The sequence below is a fragment of the Cavia porcellus genome, unplaced genomic scaffold (genome assembly GCF_034190915.1).
Source record: "Cavia porcellus strain 051 isolate PalLab524CR breed Dunkin Hartley unplaced genomic scaffold, mCavPor4.1 scaffold_1, whole genome shotgun sequence".
NCBI lineage: Eukaryota > Metazoa > Chordata > Mammalia > Rodentia > Caviidae > Cavia > Cavia porcellus.
Genome location: NW_026947484.1, coordinates 203,515,484 through 203,533,986, shown reverse-complemented (window position 1 = coordinate 203,533,986; position 18,503 = coordinate 203,515,484). Strand labels below are relative to the sequence as shown.

The following is an 18,503-nucleotide window of genomic DNA, read 5'->3' as shown; positions in this document are numbered from 1 at the left end:
GTGCCAGCCACACATCGTGTGCAGGGAGGGGCAGAAGAAGTGCAGCTCAGAAGGCCTCTGCATTGGAACTTCCCTCACAAAGAGAAACTTAGCCCCACAATTTATCCAGAAGACAGCCTTTGAAAAAGTTGAGAAGCTTCTATAAGATGCAGAGATCAACCAGTTGGCTGATGAGGGCTCCTCAGCAAAACTCTCATCGTTTAAAAAAGGAAAGCTTATCTAATACATGGAATGAAAAGTGATTTACACATGACCCCTGGTGGGAAAGAAAGATATGTAAGTCCTGCTGTAGAAATTCCTTTCAGAAATTCAAAATGAAGTCAACTCTTTTCTGATGATGATGATGATAAACAAACAAATACAAGATCGCCTATGAGAAGTCAGGGAGTTGCAAAGTTTCCACAGACACTTACAGCCCAAATATGAACAACAGATGCCAAAGCTTCACAGAACATTACAGAACCTACTCGTGCTTCCAAGCACTCAGAAATGGGGCATATATGAGTGGTTCTATTCAAATATAGGTGAAACACACTTTGAAGATGATGATGATTGCTGTGCATGTCTAAAGGATTTTATTCCTAATTTGAAAGTAAGAAAGTAAATAAGAGTAGAATGGGGAAAAATCAGACATCTTATGGAGAACCCATAGAGATTTTCTCCACTTTGTTTGAGGAAGAGGTCAACATTAAAACTGAAATACCAGAAAATAAGCTTCTCGCAACAAAGGAAATGACAGATGCCTCACAATTCAAAGTTCTCCCAGATGAAATTCCTTTGCCCTTGGTTATGGGGACCAAAGTTATAGCCCGATTGTGTGTCATACATGGTGTTCTACTCACAGGACACACAGATGTCATGGATCCTCTCAATACTCCTTGTATTAAAGATGACCTTTGATAGAGCAGACTTTGAGATTCTTACCATCCCTGACTATGAATTTATTAGTAATGAGCCTGAGGAAGCCATGCCCATGCTTTGGAAACAAACAGTGGCTTTCTTGATTTCTTGTGACCCCATCATGGCTGTGTTACACATCCCATCTCCAGTCACTGATTACAGACTGTGGTCCTTTGCAAGGCAAGTCACCTCGGAGAAGTATAATTTCTGGCTCTGACACTGAAACATTGGGTGGTTTTCCAGTAGAATGCCTTATTCAAGTGACGAGATTATCAAAATTTCTCATGATTCAGAAAGAACATACAAGGAAACAACAGGAAATAGACACAGAGGCAGAAAAACTGAAATCTATTCTGTGTTCATTGGCACTGAATTTCAGCAGAGAAATGTAACACTTGATTAGAGCTTGAACTATCTGAACAAGGACCTAGACAAAGTTTTGCAAAAAGATCAGTGGTACTCTTAGGAGCTTGCTCAAGATCAGGGGCTTCAGGCCACAGATCAGTTCACAGACCTGGGATGGAGCTGCCTGTCCAACACTCAGATACCGGGCACTGACTCCTGTGCTTATCTTGCTGCTCTCTTTCTCATGTCTATTTGCAAATTCCTTTGAGCATTTAGTCTGCTCTGTGTCAAACTACCCACAGTTGAGCTTTACGCTCCTTCCACACTACTCATGAACTTCCTCAATAAAAGTAAAAAGCCCTGACCTCCTTTTCGTCCTTGCTTCATAAGTGATCCAAATCCAATTCACCCAATGAAAGGAGCCAGAACTCACTTTAAGTGTCTGAGCCTCGACTCCCACATACATGATTTCATCTAATCCACCTCTGTTATCTCCTACTTGGGAACCCCACACCATAATCTTGGGATCTCCACACTTCCTGTGCTACACATGTGACCAGAGTCTGGGTTATGCAGGAGCACAAGACCTGATCCTGACTGGTACCTGAAATAATGTAGAAAGTGACCTGGGAATGTTCTTTTCCTGCTTTCTTATCATCCCCTAAACAGTTGCCCAAATTGACAATGGGCTGCATATCTTCTTCCTAAGGAGAAGCTCTGTGATTCAGAATTCCCCTTCTCTGGTATATTCTGAACCTCGATGCCCCTTCCAATTGGTAGAGCGGTTGATAGTGGAGATGGAACCTCTTATATCACATGACTTATATTCCTAGTACTATTATTTTATTTATGATCTTCTTTCAGCAAATCCTCATCTTCCCAGGCAATCCCAGGAGATTCCTATCCATCTCTCACCCTTTCCAAACCTGTCTCCAAGGCTGACTAACCTGGTTTGTGTGCTAGGTTAATACCTCAGCCCTGCAGGTTGGCACGCCTCTAATGCACAGGTCTTCCCTGCCATCTGAGTGGTCTTTGTCTATCACTCTGCTGCACTCTGCTGGGGGAAATGTAGAAATAGAACAGGCTGGGAATTTATACCTTGGCCTGTCTCATTTCCAAAGCAGGTCACTTGAAACTAACCTAAGACTGCTGGCTTGGGTTATGAGAGTTCAGGTCCTATCACTTACTGACTCCTGAAAATGTCACATGAGACCTGGACTACCAACAGTGACACTCAAGCATGTGCTGCATGGGTGCTCTGTTTTCCTGTTGTCCTCACAGGTCCTGTGTGGTCTTGACCAGTGCTGGCAGCAGTGTGGAGGCAGAGAAGTCAGATATTTTCTCCTTCTACCTCCTATACTAGTTAGACAAGTGCTGCTTGTTGGATTTTGATAATGTTGTCACAAAGTACAAAGACTCTGGTGTGAAGAACACAGTAAAAATTTTTTTTATATGGGCACTTTATAAGTGCTCTTATGCCTGTTGTGCTAACTTCTCTGGTGTTCATGGTGTGACTATCAGGATAGGTACAATTTCAATATGATAATTAAACTGGATGGGTATGTAGTTTATGTTAATCTTTGACACACACGTTTTTCAATTATCTTTACTCTAATGTTTATATAAAGACCATCTGCATCTAATGAGAGATCCACATTTATGCATTTAGTAGAATATTCTGGAGATGAACTTCATGAATTGCTGAATACATCCGAAAATTTAACTGAAAGTTTAAATGTACAGCCTCAGAATCTGTTTTCAGTGCAAGAGTTAATCTTACTCCTGGTGATGGAGAAGATATGAAGTGGATCGAAGGAAATAATCTCTATTCCCTGACAGGTGAAGCTTCTCCTGCATTAGTGGATTCACATGAAGAAACTATGACAACATCTGAATACTGCAACAATCTTTCTCAGTAAGTAATATTCTGTGATTAGACTCATACATATGGTTCCAAGTTAAAAAGGATGGAGTCTTTGCTCAGATCACTGTGAATTTTTTTTTTATATACCATAAAAAGGTCTGATTCTGGTACCTTGGGTATACATATATCAATAAAAATCAGCATTGTGGAGAGATGCTTGCAAGCTCCCTCCAATCTAACTTCAAGTGTCAGTTGAATGGCTATTTTATACCTGAGCTGTGGCAATAGTCTGAGAAAAGCACTACTCCAAAAGTGTGTGCATGATGCTTCTTAGTTAAATGTTGCATGCATGATGATTTAAGTTGCTCCTTTTTCACTTAGCTTTGGTATAATCAACAGACTTTTCTTAACTGCAGCAACTCCCCCTTTTGATTGTACTGATAAGAGAGACAATAATTTTCTTTTGCTTTTATACTGAAGTCAACTAGTTTTGGAACACAGGCCTGCATGTTCCAATGCTCATTTTTCCTTTGCTTTTGATCTGGGAAATATCTTTTGCTGTAAATAGCACTATGTACCTTGAGTCATGTTGTTAGATATTCTTTTAGCTGAGGGGAACAGAGATGAACACAGAGCGAAACATTGATTGTAACTTCCCGAGAGCTACTATGCCATTGTCTCCTTCCCTCTGGCCATGAACTGATGGCAAGCAGGTCAGCTGCAACTGACCATATGGTTCCTCCACATCACATCTATTCAGCAAGATGGGACACTCATACTTAATGAGCCTCGTGAAAACTACAATGTCAAGATTTATAACATCACTGAATTGTTCCTTTCATCATAATTAGATATTTAAAGTACACAGATAATCATGAGAAATTAATAATTTTAAGCTTAAACTACATTTTATACCATACTTTGTTATTTTGTAATGTTATATTTCAGTCATTTTAAAATTTATTTTGAAATTGGGACTATCCTAAGTTTGAAAGGCAATTCAAGTCAGTATGACAAAAACATGAAGATTTTACTGTTTTCCTGAGTATAGAAATAAGCCTAGTTACCATTTAGAATAGTGAAGAAGTTGTGATTGTTTTGGCTCAGTTGAGAAAGGCTTCAGATTTGAGAAACATAAAAATAATAATTTGTAGAATCACTCCAAATAAGCATAATCTTTTTCAGGGTGAAACTGTAAAACCCAAACTTTTCCTGTTAACAGGTACACACTGAATGAATTTCTTTACCCGTTTCAGAGAACCTAGGAGGAAAGGTGTCGTTTTCGAGATGCCAAGGCTTTGGGACACTCTTCCTGGGAGAAGACTGTCTTGTGGGTTCCATGCTTTGGTTCTTGCCTCACACTCTCCCTCTCACTTTTTCCCAGTTGTAATTCTACTATAGTTTTGATATTTCCTGTCTTTGGCTGAGTTCTTTGAAGTGTTGAGGTGTCCCCTCACTTCTTTATCAAACTACTCTTCCACTGTAGTTTGCGGCAGATTGACCTCCAGCTCATCATTCATGTAAAATTGATTTTCAAGCTTTGGAGTCCCAGTCTTCCAGGAAGACTTGCTGCACACTTAAGAAGCATAAATATTCTGAGTTCCAAAGTTGAATATATTGATAGGATTATCTTCAGAGGATAAAAGATGCTTCCAAACGTTGAGGAGTATAAGACAAAAGAGGCCTTTGGTGACTCGACAGCAGGTGAGAGACTCCTGGGATTTTCCCAGTTTTTAGTCCCTGCTTTTCAAGATTCCTCACTTCTACAATCACAAATCCTAAGCTTGACTCTCCTAGACCCCAATACAGTGTCCTCAGCCAGCAGGAAGTAGTTACAGAGAGAAATCTTTGCCCCTTTTCCTAAAAATCATAAGACGGGATATGAAAGGGTTGCTGGCCCAGGCTGGACACTTTAACTAGGAAAAGCCATCATTCTTACAATGACTCACACCTGTGATCTCTGTGCTAGGACCTCTCCTCAGGGACACATGGCACCCCCTTCCTTTCCTACCCATCAATTTCAGGGACACACCCCTGGTCAGGACTGGCAGATAAATTTTACACACATGCCCCGCCACAAGACTCTCAAATATCTTCTCACTTTTGTTTGCACCTTTTCAGGATGGATAGAAGCCTTTCCCACAACCAGGGAAACTGCTGATGTAGTTACCAAAGTCATATCACAAGAAATCATTCCGAGGTTTCGTCTACCTCAGAGTATTCAGTCAGATAATGGTCCTGCCTTTATTTCTCGGATCACTCAACAGGTATCCTCGAGCTTAAACATCACCTGGCACCTACACACCCCATACCATTCACAATCTTCAGGAAAAGTAGAAAAGGCAAATGGCCTTATAAAGACACACCTTACAAAACTCACTTTAGATTTACACCAACCTTGGCCTCAAGTTTTGCCCTTAGCCTTAGCCAAGCTCAGGGCACTTCCCCGGGCTCCTAATTTCTTAAGTCCTTTGGAACTTATGTATGGCAGGCCATTCTTAATCCACAATCTTCCTGCTCCCCAAAATCTCCCTCCCCTGGCTGACTATGTCCCAGTCCTCTCCTTCCTCCGACACCTGTTGTGACAACATGCTGATCTCTGGCTTCCACAGCCCTCTGGAGAGGCCAAACCAGATCCTCCCATACCCCGAGGAGATCTAATTTATCTCAAATGTTCTAAATCCACAGGACTACAACCAAGGTGGAGTGGCCCTTACCTGGTCTACTTGGCTACCCCTACAGCGGTCAAAGTTGCTGGACTCCCATCCTGGTTTCACATCACTCAGGCTAAGAGGTGCCCTCCCAGCACCAAATCTGATCATTCTGAGTGGCCATCTCATCTTCTGTCACCCACCCGTCTCCATTTCACAAAGGCCTCACAGCCACAGTTAACAGGCTCAGTTATGTTTTGTTATCCCATTTGGTTCCTAATTTCTTACGCTCTATTAATGATCATTTTTGCAGCAGGACTCTTGACAGTCTTTCCTAGAGACTTCCACATCATGCGTAAGATCATCTTTATAATGTTCTATGTGATAACTGTCGTGGTTCTTTCCACCCTCAGCTGTCTGGTTAAACATGACATCCCTGAAAGCCTAAGCCCTCACCTTCCCTATATTGATAGAGCCAACACCTCCCCCACCCTCCCTATTTTATCCGGCTCATCTCCTAGACCAGAGGCAAGTTTTACACACCTACCCTCCCAACTTTTATGCCTTCAGATGGGGGAGTAATCACCTCTCATAATTTCACTCCCTCTAACCTCACACTTATTTTTCAGAATTCTACCTCACCATGATGATGTTCCTACCTCAACGTCATCCTGATAAAATGCCATCTCTAAACCAAAGGCACCTTTCTATCTACCTCACCTGAGTCCTTAAATATGACAGTGCCATGTCTCCTAATAACATCATGTCTCTTTGTTTTTTCCAGTCTGACATATGTACATTCACCAGTGAAGTTGTCCTGGCTAAAACACCTGGCATCAGCGTCTACCTGGGCATCAACCTTCATCCCATCGACTCCCCTAGGCTCCAATACAGCGCCCCCTACCAGCAGGAAGTAGTTAAAGAGAGAAATTGTCACCCCTTTTCCTAATAATCATAAGACGGAATATGAAAGGGTTGCTGGCCCGGACCAGACACTTCAGGCAGGAAAAGACTCAGACGGAATTAGGGGGCTCCTGCCTCCCCTGTCCCTATAGATTTACCTGTAAACCTATACCCCCATCCCTTGGAACCTGTCCCTTGCGCCAAACGTGTGCCAATGAAATACCTGTGCATCTCTAATGGCCTTAGACACTGCCCTAAGCTTAGGCTATTTATATTCCCCCACACCACGTGTCCGCGAGAGAGATCACCAGATTCCAGCAGCCAGTGTGCCAGTCCTATCTCCCCATATTCCCAGAATAAAGGCCTCTTTTGTCTTATACTCCTCAACTTTTGGAAGCATCTTTTATCCTCTGAAGATAATCCTATCATATATGATCGATCTATGAACTCCCAATCTAACCTATCAAGTGTGTCCTAATTCTCTAAGAAATCCATCTCATTCCTCATACAAAACACCTGAAAATGCATTTATCATGATTGAAGTTAGTATCTCTAAAACAATGTTGGGTAAATTTCCTTTTGAATGATTGGAAAGCTGTCAGAAACAGTTTGATGACAGAATGAGAGGGACAGAATCTAACTGGGTGTATGTGGGTTTTTCATTGAGTCAGGGCATTTATTTCTGAAGGATTTATTCAAGAGATAAGGTTCTATGAGCTCCATTCAGAATCCACCAAGGCTGTGGTGAGTAGTCTGCTTGAAAAGAGCTGTGTAACAGGGAGCAGCAGGAAAAATTTGTTTCTGACTTGGTGACTACCATGAAGTAGACCTGGTTTTCAACTTGGTCAAGGTATCAGGTTCCTATGTTGAAAAAACAGGTGATGTACCAGTTCATGTCCAAGCCTATCCCCTGGGGCACTAGTTAGGGAAGGGACTCAAGAGTCCACACTAGCTAGAACTATGGCGTTAAAATTGTATAGGCTGCAAGTCTTGCACCAAGCATTGGATGAAATACACTTTCCTGCCTTCCCTGGATCTTCTGATGACTCTTACATGGGACCTCACCTGGTCCTATAGGGCAACCCCAGAATCTCACATGCTGGCACATTGTGAATAGCAGATTTCCATGGAAAATTTGCACAAGGCTTTCTCAGACATTGGGACTGAGCACTTGAGGGGACCAACCACAGTTAAAACCAGAAGGTCCACCTCTGCATCTCCATAGCAGCTACTGCAGCTGTATCAGTTCCCTCCTGGGATTTTCTAGAAGCAGATTCCTGGATAAGACTCTGGAGGGTCCCTTTGGGGAGACACTGATGACCTGATCTCCAAAGTCAGTGTTGGGCAGGTCTATTCTACTACAGGATAGATAGAGGTCCCCTAGACATTCAGATTTTACATCTCAACCTGATTTGCAGAAAAAAACATCTGATAAGCAGGTTTCACTCACATAAGGAAAGATACAAAGAACATGATTAGCCTGACCAGTGATGAAGGAGTGAAAAGTAGAGTGATTGGGAGGGCCAGAGGAACACAGTGCTAAGAACATCTGTGGACACCATGACTTTGGACTGCTTATTACCCTGTTGCAGGTTGCCATGTAATGGATCTGAATGATACAGGGGAATTTGGGAATAGTATGTTAATGACCCACCTTTTGCCACAGTGACAAGCTCTGTTTCCATGACTCTCAGAATCACCATTCATGAGGCTCTAGTGACATGATGAACAGGGCAGAAACATTTCAAAGGGCCAAACACTTAGCCTATCTCTCTGGGTCAATGGATTGTCAAGTAGGCATTGAGAAGCCCAGAGACAATATCACACACTATGTCCCTCCCTAGGCCCTTAGCCAAGGACTGCCAGGACTGGAGATATCTAGGACTCTCTGTCTCTATCTGTATCCCTAGATGCACCTCCTCTCGTGCACCAGTTCCTCTTGACAGAGCTGAGGTTCCCTGCACCATGCTACCTCCTCCCATACTTTTGAGTTCTCTTGATTCCCACTCTCTGGGGTTCCTTGTGACTGTCTTGGGTCACTGATTCCCTGTGTCAAAAGATCCTTGGCAGTCACATCCCTTGGACTCCAAAGTGCAATTTTACCAACTATACCTTTGTTGTTGTCAGTGTCATGTGGGTAGCCTAAGAGTCTTGCAAGTCATAAAACTACTACAACAAAATGCTACACCATCATAACTCAAAATGAAATCACTTTGCCAAGGTAATAAAAGAAAAATCAGATATTTACTGTGTGTTAGAAACAAGATGTGAGTAGGTCTTGCTCTCTCAGAAACATTCAAGCATGGACCTCACCTTTTACAGCTACCTGAATTTGTGACTTCATCACTGCTCTGTGAGCATATGACTCCCGCTTTTGTGTTTAATCACACTCTATATATTTCAAAGAATACTTGTGATGCCATTCAAGAACAAGTTTAATAATCAAGGAAATAGTTCCATGTTAAATCCTTATTCACTAAAAATGTAGAACAAAAAGAAGGAAAACTGGAAGGAAACAACCACAGAAAGGAGATTGAAAACTAGTCCTTAGGGGCTAGGGATTTAGCTCAGTGGCGTAAGCACCTGCCTTGCAAGCAGGCGGTCGTGAGTTCGATCCCTGGTACCGACAAAAAAAAAAAAGAAAAAAGAAAAAAGAAAAAAAAAAAAAAGAAAAAAGAAAAAAGAAAAAAGAAAAAAGAAAAAAGAAAACTAGTCCTTCCTATTATTGGTTAATATAAAATGTCTGGGTGGTGATTAAACATACTGAGTTCAAAAACATTCTTCCAGGTCAGATTGCATGCTATCCAGATGGTTCAATTCAAGTGTGAGAAACTGTCATAGCCAAAAGAAGGGTAAGGAGACAGAATTTTTTTCTATGATTTGAGTGTTACCTCAGTGCCTGCTAGGGATTCATGTATGCTAATTTTGCCACCTACTCCAAGACATTAAGCAGGTAGGGCCAGGTGTATGAGACACCCAGATTACTTTTCAGATGAGCAGAGCCCAGAATGGTGGTTAGGGGCTGACTTGATTTGTGCTTTTCTGTGTCAGACGTTCCATTCTCTGCTACTCAGGAGAATGTAAAAAACGACCTGTTTGCTGCTCTATCCAAGTAACATGTCAGTTACACCAGTCTCAATTTCTGATAATCTAACAAAAGCACCAAACACTGTATTAGTTTAAGATTTGATATTTATTTCTCACATTTCTTGAGACTGGGAAGTCTACAAGACATCACGGAATTTGGTATTGGGCTGTTCCTCATATTAGGCATCAATCAAACAATACTCAAATTTTGAAAGAGGGGAAAGTGGAAAAAGTTCATAAGTACTTCCTTTCTCATTTCTTGTATAACACTCAAGGGTCATTCTCAACAGTCTATATAGCTACATCCTTGAAGCCCACCCTCTGGATACTACCATGTGTTGTCTTAGGTTCTAATTAATGGTTTTGGTAGAGAGACAGAAAAATCCATTCCTCAGAAGCAGCCACAATGCACCATTCCTTTCCTTTACCTGGCCCTAAAGAACGGAGACTGTGCCTAAAATCTTGATGCTTAAATTATAACTATACTGGAACTAGAGCAGGATCAGAGAGAAGAGTATGGAGGAAACAACCAAGAATGGCATTAGGGCATGTCTGCTGGAGAGAATGTAGTTGGTTCTATAGAGAAGGTCAGGATTTAGTAGATGTACAGGAACAAGAGTCACACAGCACAAGCTGAGTACCTGCTACCTCATACTTAGATTCAGATTCACTGAAAAAGGCCTCTATGTATCCACCCAAAGCTGATGTATTGGTCCTGCAGTCTGCTGCACATTTTGTCATCAAGTAGAGATGTACCCAGTGCAGACCACAGTCAGAGGCTCTGTATAGGAAAAAACGTCATCAAGGTAGCATCAACATTGAACAACAAAGCAAAACTCATTTTGATCACAACAGAAGTAGAGCTTTGCCAAGTGTTTGGGATACAAAACTGGTGACTGTGATTTCTTCTGAGATTTAACACAGGATGAACCTTCTTATGCAAGCTCTAGTAGTTACCAGGGATGCATATAATTGTGATCTCCCAGGCATAGCTTGCTCCTATTCCTTTTCTCATTTCATTCTAACACATGTCAATGCAGGATTAGGTTATGATTATGGTGTCATTACTAGAACTAAAAGAGTATATATAAGTACACAGTTTATGCTGGTAATTTGAGGAAACTTGTTATAGTAGAAATAGGAAGCTCATGTCTGTAGTCACCCCAGAAGGAAGCACAGAGTATCAATGTATTCAGGTAATTTGACATCAAATACTCAAGAGGAGCAAGGGACAACAGAAAGCTGCCTTTTTTGTGCAACATTAGAAGAAACGCTAGCTGCACAAAGCCTACCAGAAGAGCCAGGGATTCTAGCTGAAACTTCTGTGTCAGTAGCCAGCACGTGTAGCTGTGGCTACAAAACCTCATATGCATCTCAAGGCCTGGAGCCCTCTGGGTCAGACACCGTCCCCACCACAACTTAAAACACAACTTCCATGAAAAGTGTCTCATCCTTGCGTTTAACCCAGATCTGACAGTGATTGGATAACCTGGACTTGGGCCTCTCTGATTCAATGGAGGAGGCCCACAGGAGGTGGTCATAGACTGGACATCTAACAACTAGTATGAAAGTGACATGTAGCGGTCTGTGAGGTGAGAAACTAAGGTTCTTCTGAGCAGTGCCAACTCTGGCTGTTTTCCTGACAAGGGGAGAAGAAGCAGGAAACACTTGTGTGTTTTGTGCCTAACCAGTTAGGTAGCTGCTGTCACAGTTATGGAGACAGAGCCATTGAAGTCAGCTATAGACCCAACCATGGGAATCTTATCCCAGTAGGATGGGGCACAACAACATATGCCCCATATCCACTGGCCCAGACCATGCTTCTCAATGTACTACATAGTGGTCCTTTCATCATGGCGTTAGGAGAAATACTCCAAATATAGTCAGAATGTGCACAGTCCCCAGGTGTTGGGGTTAAACGGAGAGTTTGTGACCACAGGTAATCGACAGATGGCCTAGAAAAGGAGTTTGATTCTGCCCTAAACTATATGTGGTGGTCAGCACCATCCTACACCCACAGGATCTTGCTAAGTCTTGGGTTGACTTCATCTTACACCAGGACCCTCCTGTCCTACAGCCCTGATGAAGACGCTGCTGGAGGACACATTGCATGAATCCCCAGGTGATCTAGAGGTATTTCCACATAAGTGATTATCTGGAACTGGCCATTACTTTTATGGTATCAGTGCTGGGAATAAAAGTGCCCAGTCAAACCCATAGTGAGGAGAGAGGCTTGCTTTGGACCTTCATGGTTCACTGGTGGGGCCAAGGGGAGCATGGTCATTGCTTGCAACACTCATGTCCAGCATGAAAGTGACATGTTTGCACTTGTAGGATGGGATCTAGGGTCCGTCAGAGCTCGTCTGCTCTGGATGCTGCCTACATGTTGGAAAGGATGAGGAGTGGTTCCTGTGTTTTCTAGATGGGCAGCTAATGCCACCAGTATACAGAAAGAACAGTTCAGTATACCGAAAGAACAATTCCCAGAGGATGGGATCCCAAAACACATGTCCCACCTTCCCTCATCAAACCCTAGCATCTGAGTGCACCCTGCAGGGTGGACATCATGACGTTGGGAGTAAAATTGTGAATACTGTTTGAATGGATACAATTCCCAGGTGTTATGGTCAAATGAAGGGCATTGGGTACACAGGTTTCAGACAGAAGGGCAGAACTTCACCTCTGCTCATTTCTATTCTAGAAGAGGAGCGTGCTTCCCTCCTTGCCACTTCTGCTTAGGGCAGCAGCACCCAGCATCCACAGAATCCCGTTAAGTCTCAGGATGACAGTCCTGTAGCAAAAACACCATCCTGTTCCCCTGCACTGATGGTGATGGTGCTGTAGGGCCTGTTGAATTTGTCCCTGGTTGAACATGAGTTTAGACCTCCACAGTGCTTCTCTTGGACTGACCCACACCCTTTAGGCTATCAGGTGGTGGACTGCATGCTGGGAGTAAAAGTGTCCTGTCCAACAGGAGTGATAAGCATGTACAACATTCTGCCCAGGACCTACATGAGGCTTCCAGTAGCAGCAAACAAGCAAGAGGATTATGATACTCTTGTCTTGTGCCTTTTCTGCACAATTATATCAGAATGGTTCTTGGGATGGTGAACAATGAGAATGATCCTGGATTAGGCTCACATTGTCTTTCGCAAATCTCATGAACCAGTATATAAGGAGCACACCATTGGATTACTGCCAGCAAGTGCGTTTGGGCATAAAATTGGGCTCCAAAATTGTAGTAGTATTTCAAAGGACAGTTGGCAGCATTATGCTTTGAGAAGTGTCTTCCAGTTCTCTCACTGGCATTGTGCCTGATGACGAAGCTGGTTCACAACTTGGAATGAAGTGACAGAAGAACACCATCTGCACAGAGAGGAGGCACCTTAGAGATTAAAATCACTGTGGTACATGAATGTAGCATTGGGGGAGAGGCTAAAACCAAGCCTGACCACCACAGTGCACCCCACACCATCTTCCCATCAGCTCCACCAGCCATACTCACTGTCTCACTGCCTCATTTACAGTCAGCAATGCACTCCTCTGTGGGAGAGAAATAATAGCATAGCAGGCAGGTGGACAAACAGTCAGACAGTCAGACATACAGACAGACAGACAGGCAGGCAGGCAGGCAGTGATATATCTTAGGCTTAAGACTACTGCACTGCCTCTTTATCATTATTCTCAGGGGTCAAGGGTTTCTTTAACTCCAGACTCAAGAATGGGAAAATCAATCAGCTGGACCTCAAAGCTTCTCAGGAAATGATAAGTCCTTGCCTGTTTACCAAAGTAGTTGTGCTGCAAACAGCACAACGTGATCTGTGTGGTACCTATTTCTGGGCCAGGCCACCTGAAATTAAGTTCATCGCCCACATCAGTCATGAGCTAGCTGAAGGAGAAAGGAGAGATGATTCTTAACAGACAAACCCAACACATAAGAAAGGAAGTGGCTCAGATTAGCAGGACACAACTTATGGAGAGGAGCTGGCCCAGGTTAATGAGGCGAGGGATACTTGGTCATGAGCTCAAAACAACCATCTGGGTATAGCTTTGCTATGCTGTCTCAGGGAGCGCTTATTGCCCAGAGAACTTAGGACACATGGAAGAAAACATGGAAACTATCATCACTCCAGTGATTAGACTGGGAGATGTGTTTCTGCTGTGACCTTTCGTTGGTGCATTGGCATCAGAGCTAAACACCCAATATTCCATTCACATCATTCCTAATGGTGCTTACTTTTGAGGTCAGCAAAGCCAAATTCATTAATGAGGCCTAGAGTAGAGTCCTGGAGACACTACAGCACTGCTCTATGTCTTCAAGGTTTAACTTCTTGGTACTCCCTGTGTCCAAGATGGCAGGGAATGGGGCAAAAGAGACAACTCTGTATATAAATGTTTAATATGATGTTTGGGTAAGTAGTTCAGAATGCCTTAAAACATTCAGGACTCCTACCTCCGGAAAAATAGTTCTGTAATGAAAGATGTGCCCACTACCCCGGGCTCACTACATAAATGCTAATGTGAATACAGTGAATCCAGAGCCTGTTTTTCCATAAAAGGTCCACGAAACAAAATTTTCCTAAAAGAGGAGCTTGAACTGGAGAAAATTTTCAGTTCTTGTGATTTACAGCCACATTCTACAGGTCCCATGAACCACATCGCTAAGGGGATACAGAGATGGCTCACCATAGATGAAAAATATATAGCACTCAAAGTCATCAGCACTCAACCCAAGCACCACATGGCAAATTTCTGATAGTCAGTAGCTACCACTATTACAGTGAAGTTCCTAAATGGCTCATAACCTACAATGAGGTTGAGAATGTTCGTCCTATTCTGAGCAGCTGGAAAGGACTCTCCGCTTTTTCCCAACCCATTAGAATCAGCTTCTTGCACAGGATACACATGTTTGGAAGGACAGGAAGCCTGCGACTTTTGGAAGGAATGTGCTCCCCAAACCCAAGCTCAGACCTCCCTCACCAAGGACTCACTTTTTATATTTTGAAAGGTAAATACACCAGGCTTCGCAGTTGGGAGTGAAACATCATAGTAGTTCTGATAGGTAGAGTTGCTGTAAGAGTGAAATTGGTCAAGGTGAACAAGAAGAGAACATAAATTTGGTCTCCCTGGGTTCCAAAAAGCAGGATCAGTGCCTTAGTAGGATTCTGAACCTGAAGCCCAAAGCAGCCTGTACCCCGTCATGGCAGGGGTTCTACCTGGCCAACATTCATGGCATGGCCTTTCTTCAGGGCCTGTCTAACCCTCCCCTAAGTTCTCTGTGTCTCCTCGTCTATCACCCTGGGGAAATGTGTTATGCACACAGATCCCATGTACAGATCCACTACACTTACTTTGCGGCTACCCTTGTTCATCTCCCCTGAATCTCCATTCTGTTCAGTGTCAAGCAATAACCTACCTCATTAAACCTTTAGCCATAACTCAGCTCCTATGAGTCCAACTAACGATGCACCATAAATCCATCCCTTTCCATGACTTTCAATCTACAAATGTTACAGACACAAACAAACCTGTGGCTAGATCCCAAATGCACTGCTCAATGATGACTACATAGTTCCCTCCCTCATTATACATCTGCCCTATTTTTATCATCAGGTTTTATTAAAATTCTTTTGGCACCTGCCTCCAGCAAATTCTAAGAATCTCTCACTTGAGGTTCCAAGACCAGGCCCTGGATTGGGTCAGATGCCCAGATTCTGAACTAGGAGTGCTCCCTTCCCAGATGCTGATCAGTCCACACTCAGGGTTCAGCTGGTTTGCAGCATCCTAAGGTGAAGCTCTCTGACTCAGAGATTCCAGATGCACTTACTGGGTCAGATGTTCCTTCTTCTATTCTATGGAGGTGAAGATGATCACATTAGTGGCAAAAGAGTTTGAACACTTGGCCATGGCACTGTGCTACATTCATAATGCCATTTTTTATTTTTAATTTTGAGATAGTGTATTCTGAGTTTCACACACTGAATTCAAATTTATGAATTTCCTGCCTTAGCTTCTGGAGGGAAGCATGCTAGGATTCCCAGAGGGGTTGTACTTTCAGTTTACTTCATTTATATCTTCTGATGTAGCATGGGCCAGGTCTTACGGGAGCCCATATCTCCTCCCTACCAGGCTAATACACTTTCTACTACGTTACTCCTGACTTTGGTTTCGCTGCAGCCATGGAGTAATGTTAATGGAGGAAAAGGTGAAAGAGTGGTAGTAAGAAAATCATGGAGCACTGCAAAGACAGAGAAGAAAAAGCTGGAAGTATATGAGGAACAGAGTTAAAAGAGGAGGAATAGTGACTCAATACAATGCAAGAAGATGAAGGAAATTTTCCCTGAGTTTGTTAAACTTCTGATTATGACATTGGTATGTCCCTCATAACCCAGTTTGAGGCAGCTTAACCTGTGCCAGACAATGGTGACATTATAGGTGTTGTCATTATTCAGCTCAAAGGTCATGCCCTGCCATGCTCCCTCGCTGTCTGTTTCATTGAAAATTGGGTACTCTGGTGAAGTCAAGACATACCACTTCCCCTGAAATTGCAAGGATCTCATGACAGACAGAACCCAGAGATGGCTCCAGGTCCACAAGTACCATGCTAACTATTGTGGTACCTCGAGTCTCCCACTCAACAACAGAGCCAAAGGAAGGAGTTGTTCTGAGCGGACAGCAGTAGTTTGGATCTTATGACAAGATTGATTATGACCATGAGTTTGTTCTGAGTGGTGAGGTATGGAGAGGTCCTGTGTAGATGTCTAGTGGGTCTTTCAGAACCTCACTGTTCTTACTGGTGAGAAAAGAAAACAGATGTTCCAATCACAAGTTCACAGACCTTGGATTCTCTTGAGTCTTCCCACCCAACAGTCACTGCATCCATTCATATCATGTCCATCCTCCTTGTTAATTTCTAATCCTTAACGCACAGATCACCCACTCTTCCTGAAACCTACCTCTTCATATTGGAAATCTGGCTGCAGGGGGATCATGCTCAGAGATGAACTTGGGGTGATTGTTGGAAGATAATCCTGAGCCTGGATCTTTGTTGGTCCCAAGAAGATACTGACCAGACACAAGAAACACAGTTCCATGGCTACAGAGCTACTACTCTTCAGGAATGTGTTGGAAGAAGAGAAGCTGCCTTATAGAGACTAATAAGTGTAAACATTTTATAGTCTCCAGTCTGCCCCTCCTTGGGTGGGAGGATCCTGGTTTGTTAATTCCAGGACTAGTGAGCGTGTAGCCCACAGGTTTCCCAAATATGTGACAAGATGTTTTCCCCTCCCTACCAGTTGAAATTGCACAATGTAGAGAAAGGTCAGACCATAATGAGATATGAAAGACATGCTTAGACCTCCATCCTTGTCATGTTCAAGACCTCCACATCTGTAGTTACTGTGCCTCTTCCTTATCTGATCAGTACTGCCTGTTGGTCAGCAGCTGGAATTCATAGATACTGTGACATCTTACCTGTGAGCCCAGTGTGTGGGGCAGGGAGGCAATCTTAATTCACTGTATCTGAAGCAAAATTTAGTGGGGAAACAGTTATTTTCCCTCATAGTGTTGAGCAACTGCTCCTAAAATCCTCCTCCCTGTATCCAGTGACCTTTACTCTAATACTACTAAGGCAAGCCATTATGTTTCTCTAACCCAGTGCTATGGAAATTTGCCCTATTTCAAGAGATATGTACAAAGCTGATAGCCTTGTTCCTGTAAATACAATGAGTCATATCATAAAATTTTAAAATCTACTTCTTTCAATACCAAGTTGTAAACCTGTCACTGAGTAAATAACTGTCTATGTCTCACTTCTGTGACTTTTCTTGTACCCTAACATTTCCAAATTGCCGCCAACCCACTGCCATGAAAAGTAGAAATTTTGCAGTGCTTCCTTTGTTCCAGGCTCAAACCTTTAGAACATAAAGGCTTGGAGCGATATGTACACGGAAAATTAAATAAATTGTCTTGTTTTTCCCATTATCTCTCTGGACTCTTGAGTTCTGCAACATACCCACATAGACAGAGAGCATTCCAGGTGTTGCACCACATTGTCTGAAATCTCAGAACCAAGGAAGCTGGGATAAAAGGCATTTTGAGGTGAATTTGACCTGAAGAGTTGGTTCTAATCAAGACTAATATACAGAGGAGTACTAGATCTAGAGAAAATAAACACTCAAGCAAAAAAGATAACCAAACAAAACAACAACATTATAGAAAAATAAAGTTAGAAAGCAGTCACTATTAGTTTAGGTTCTGTGGCTCATCTCAAACCTTGTAAAGACCAGGGACTAGTGGTGTACCTGAGAGTGGGCATTCTGGACAGAAGATGTACATGGTGTCTGCTATGAGCACACTGAGCCCTTATCTATGCTGTGGAGTTCAGCCCACATGGTGCTCCTGCCAGGGCTCCACAGTGAGCTGCAACTGTGGCCTCATCATTTGCTTTCCTGGTTAGCCATCGTATCTGCCATCCATACACCTGCTTCCATGTCTCTGGCTGTTGATTTCTCATTGAGTCCTCATCTCAAGAGTCCCGTTTGTCCTGTGAAACTGTAAATTGGGGGAGGGGTGTGGGGAAAGAAAAGAGCTCAAAGCATCTCAGCCTGCACCAAATCCTCACCAAGGCTCCTGTGATCGCCAGGATCTGGGCTCAGTGGGCCCTCATCACGTATGTCCATCCCTACCAGCCACCCCAGAAGCACCACAGGGCCTGTGGGGACAGAACATTATTTTCTGTGCATTCTGTTTCA

At 43.0% G+C, this 18,503-nt stretch overlaps 1 pseudogene; it reads left to right on the top strand.

Annotated features, from left to right (window-relative positions):
- LOC100720880 (protein lin-9 homolog) overlaps positions 1-1,513 on the top strand; it is a 56,206-nt pseudogene extending 54,693 nt beyond the window's left edge.
- Positions 1,514-18,503: the final 16,990 nt, after the last annotated feature.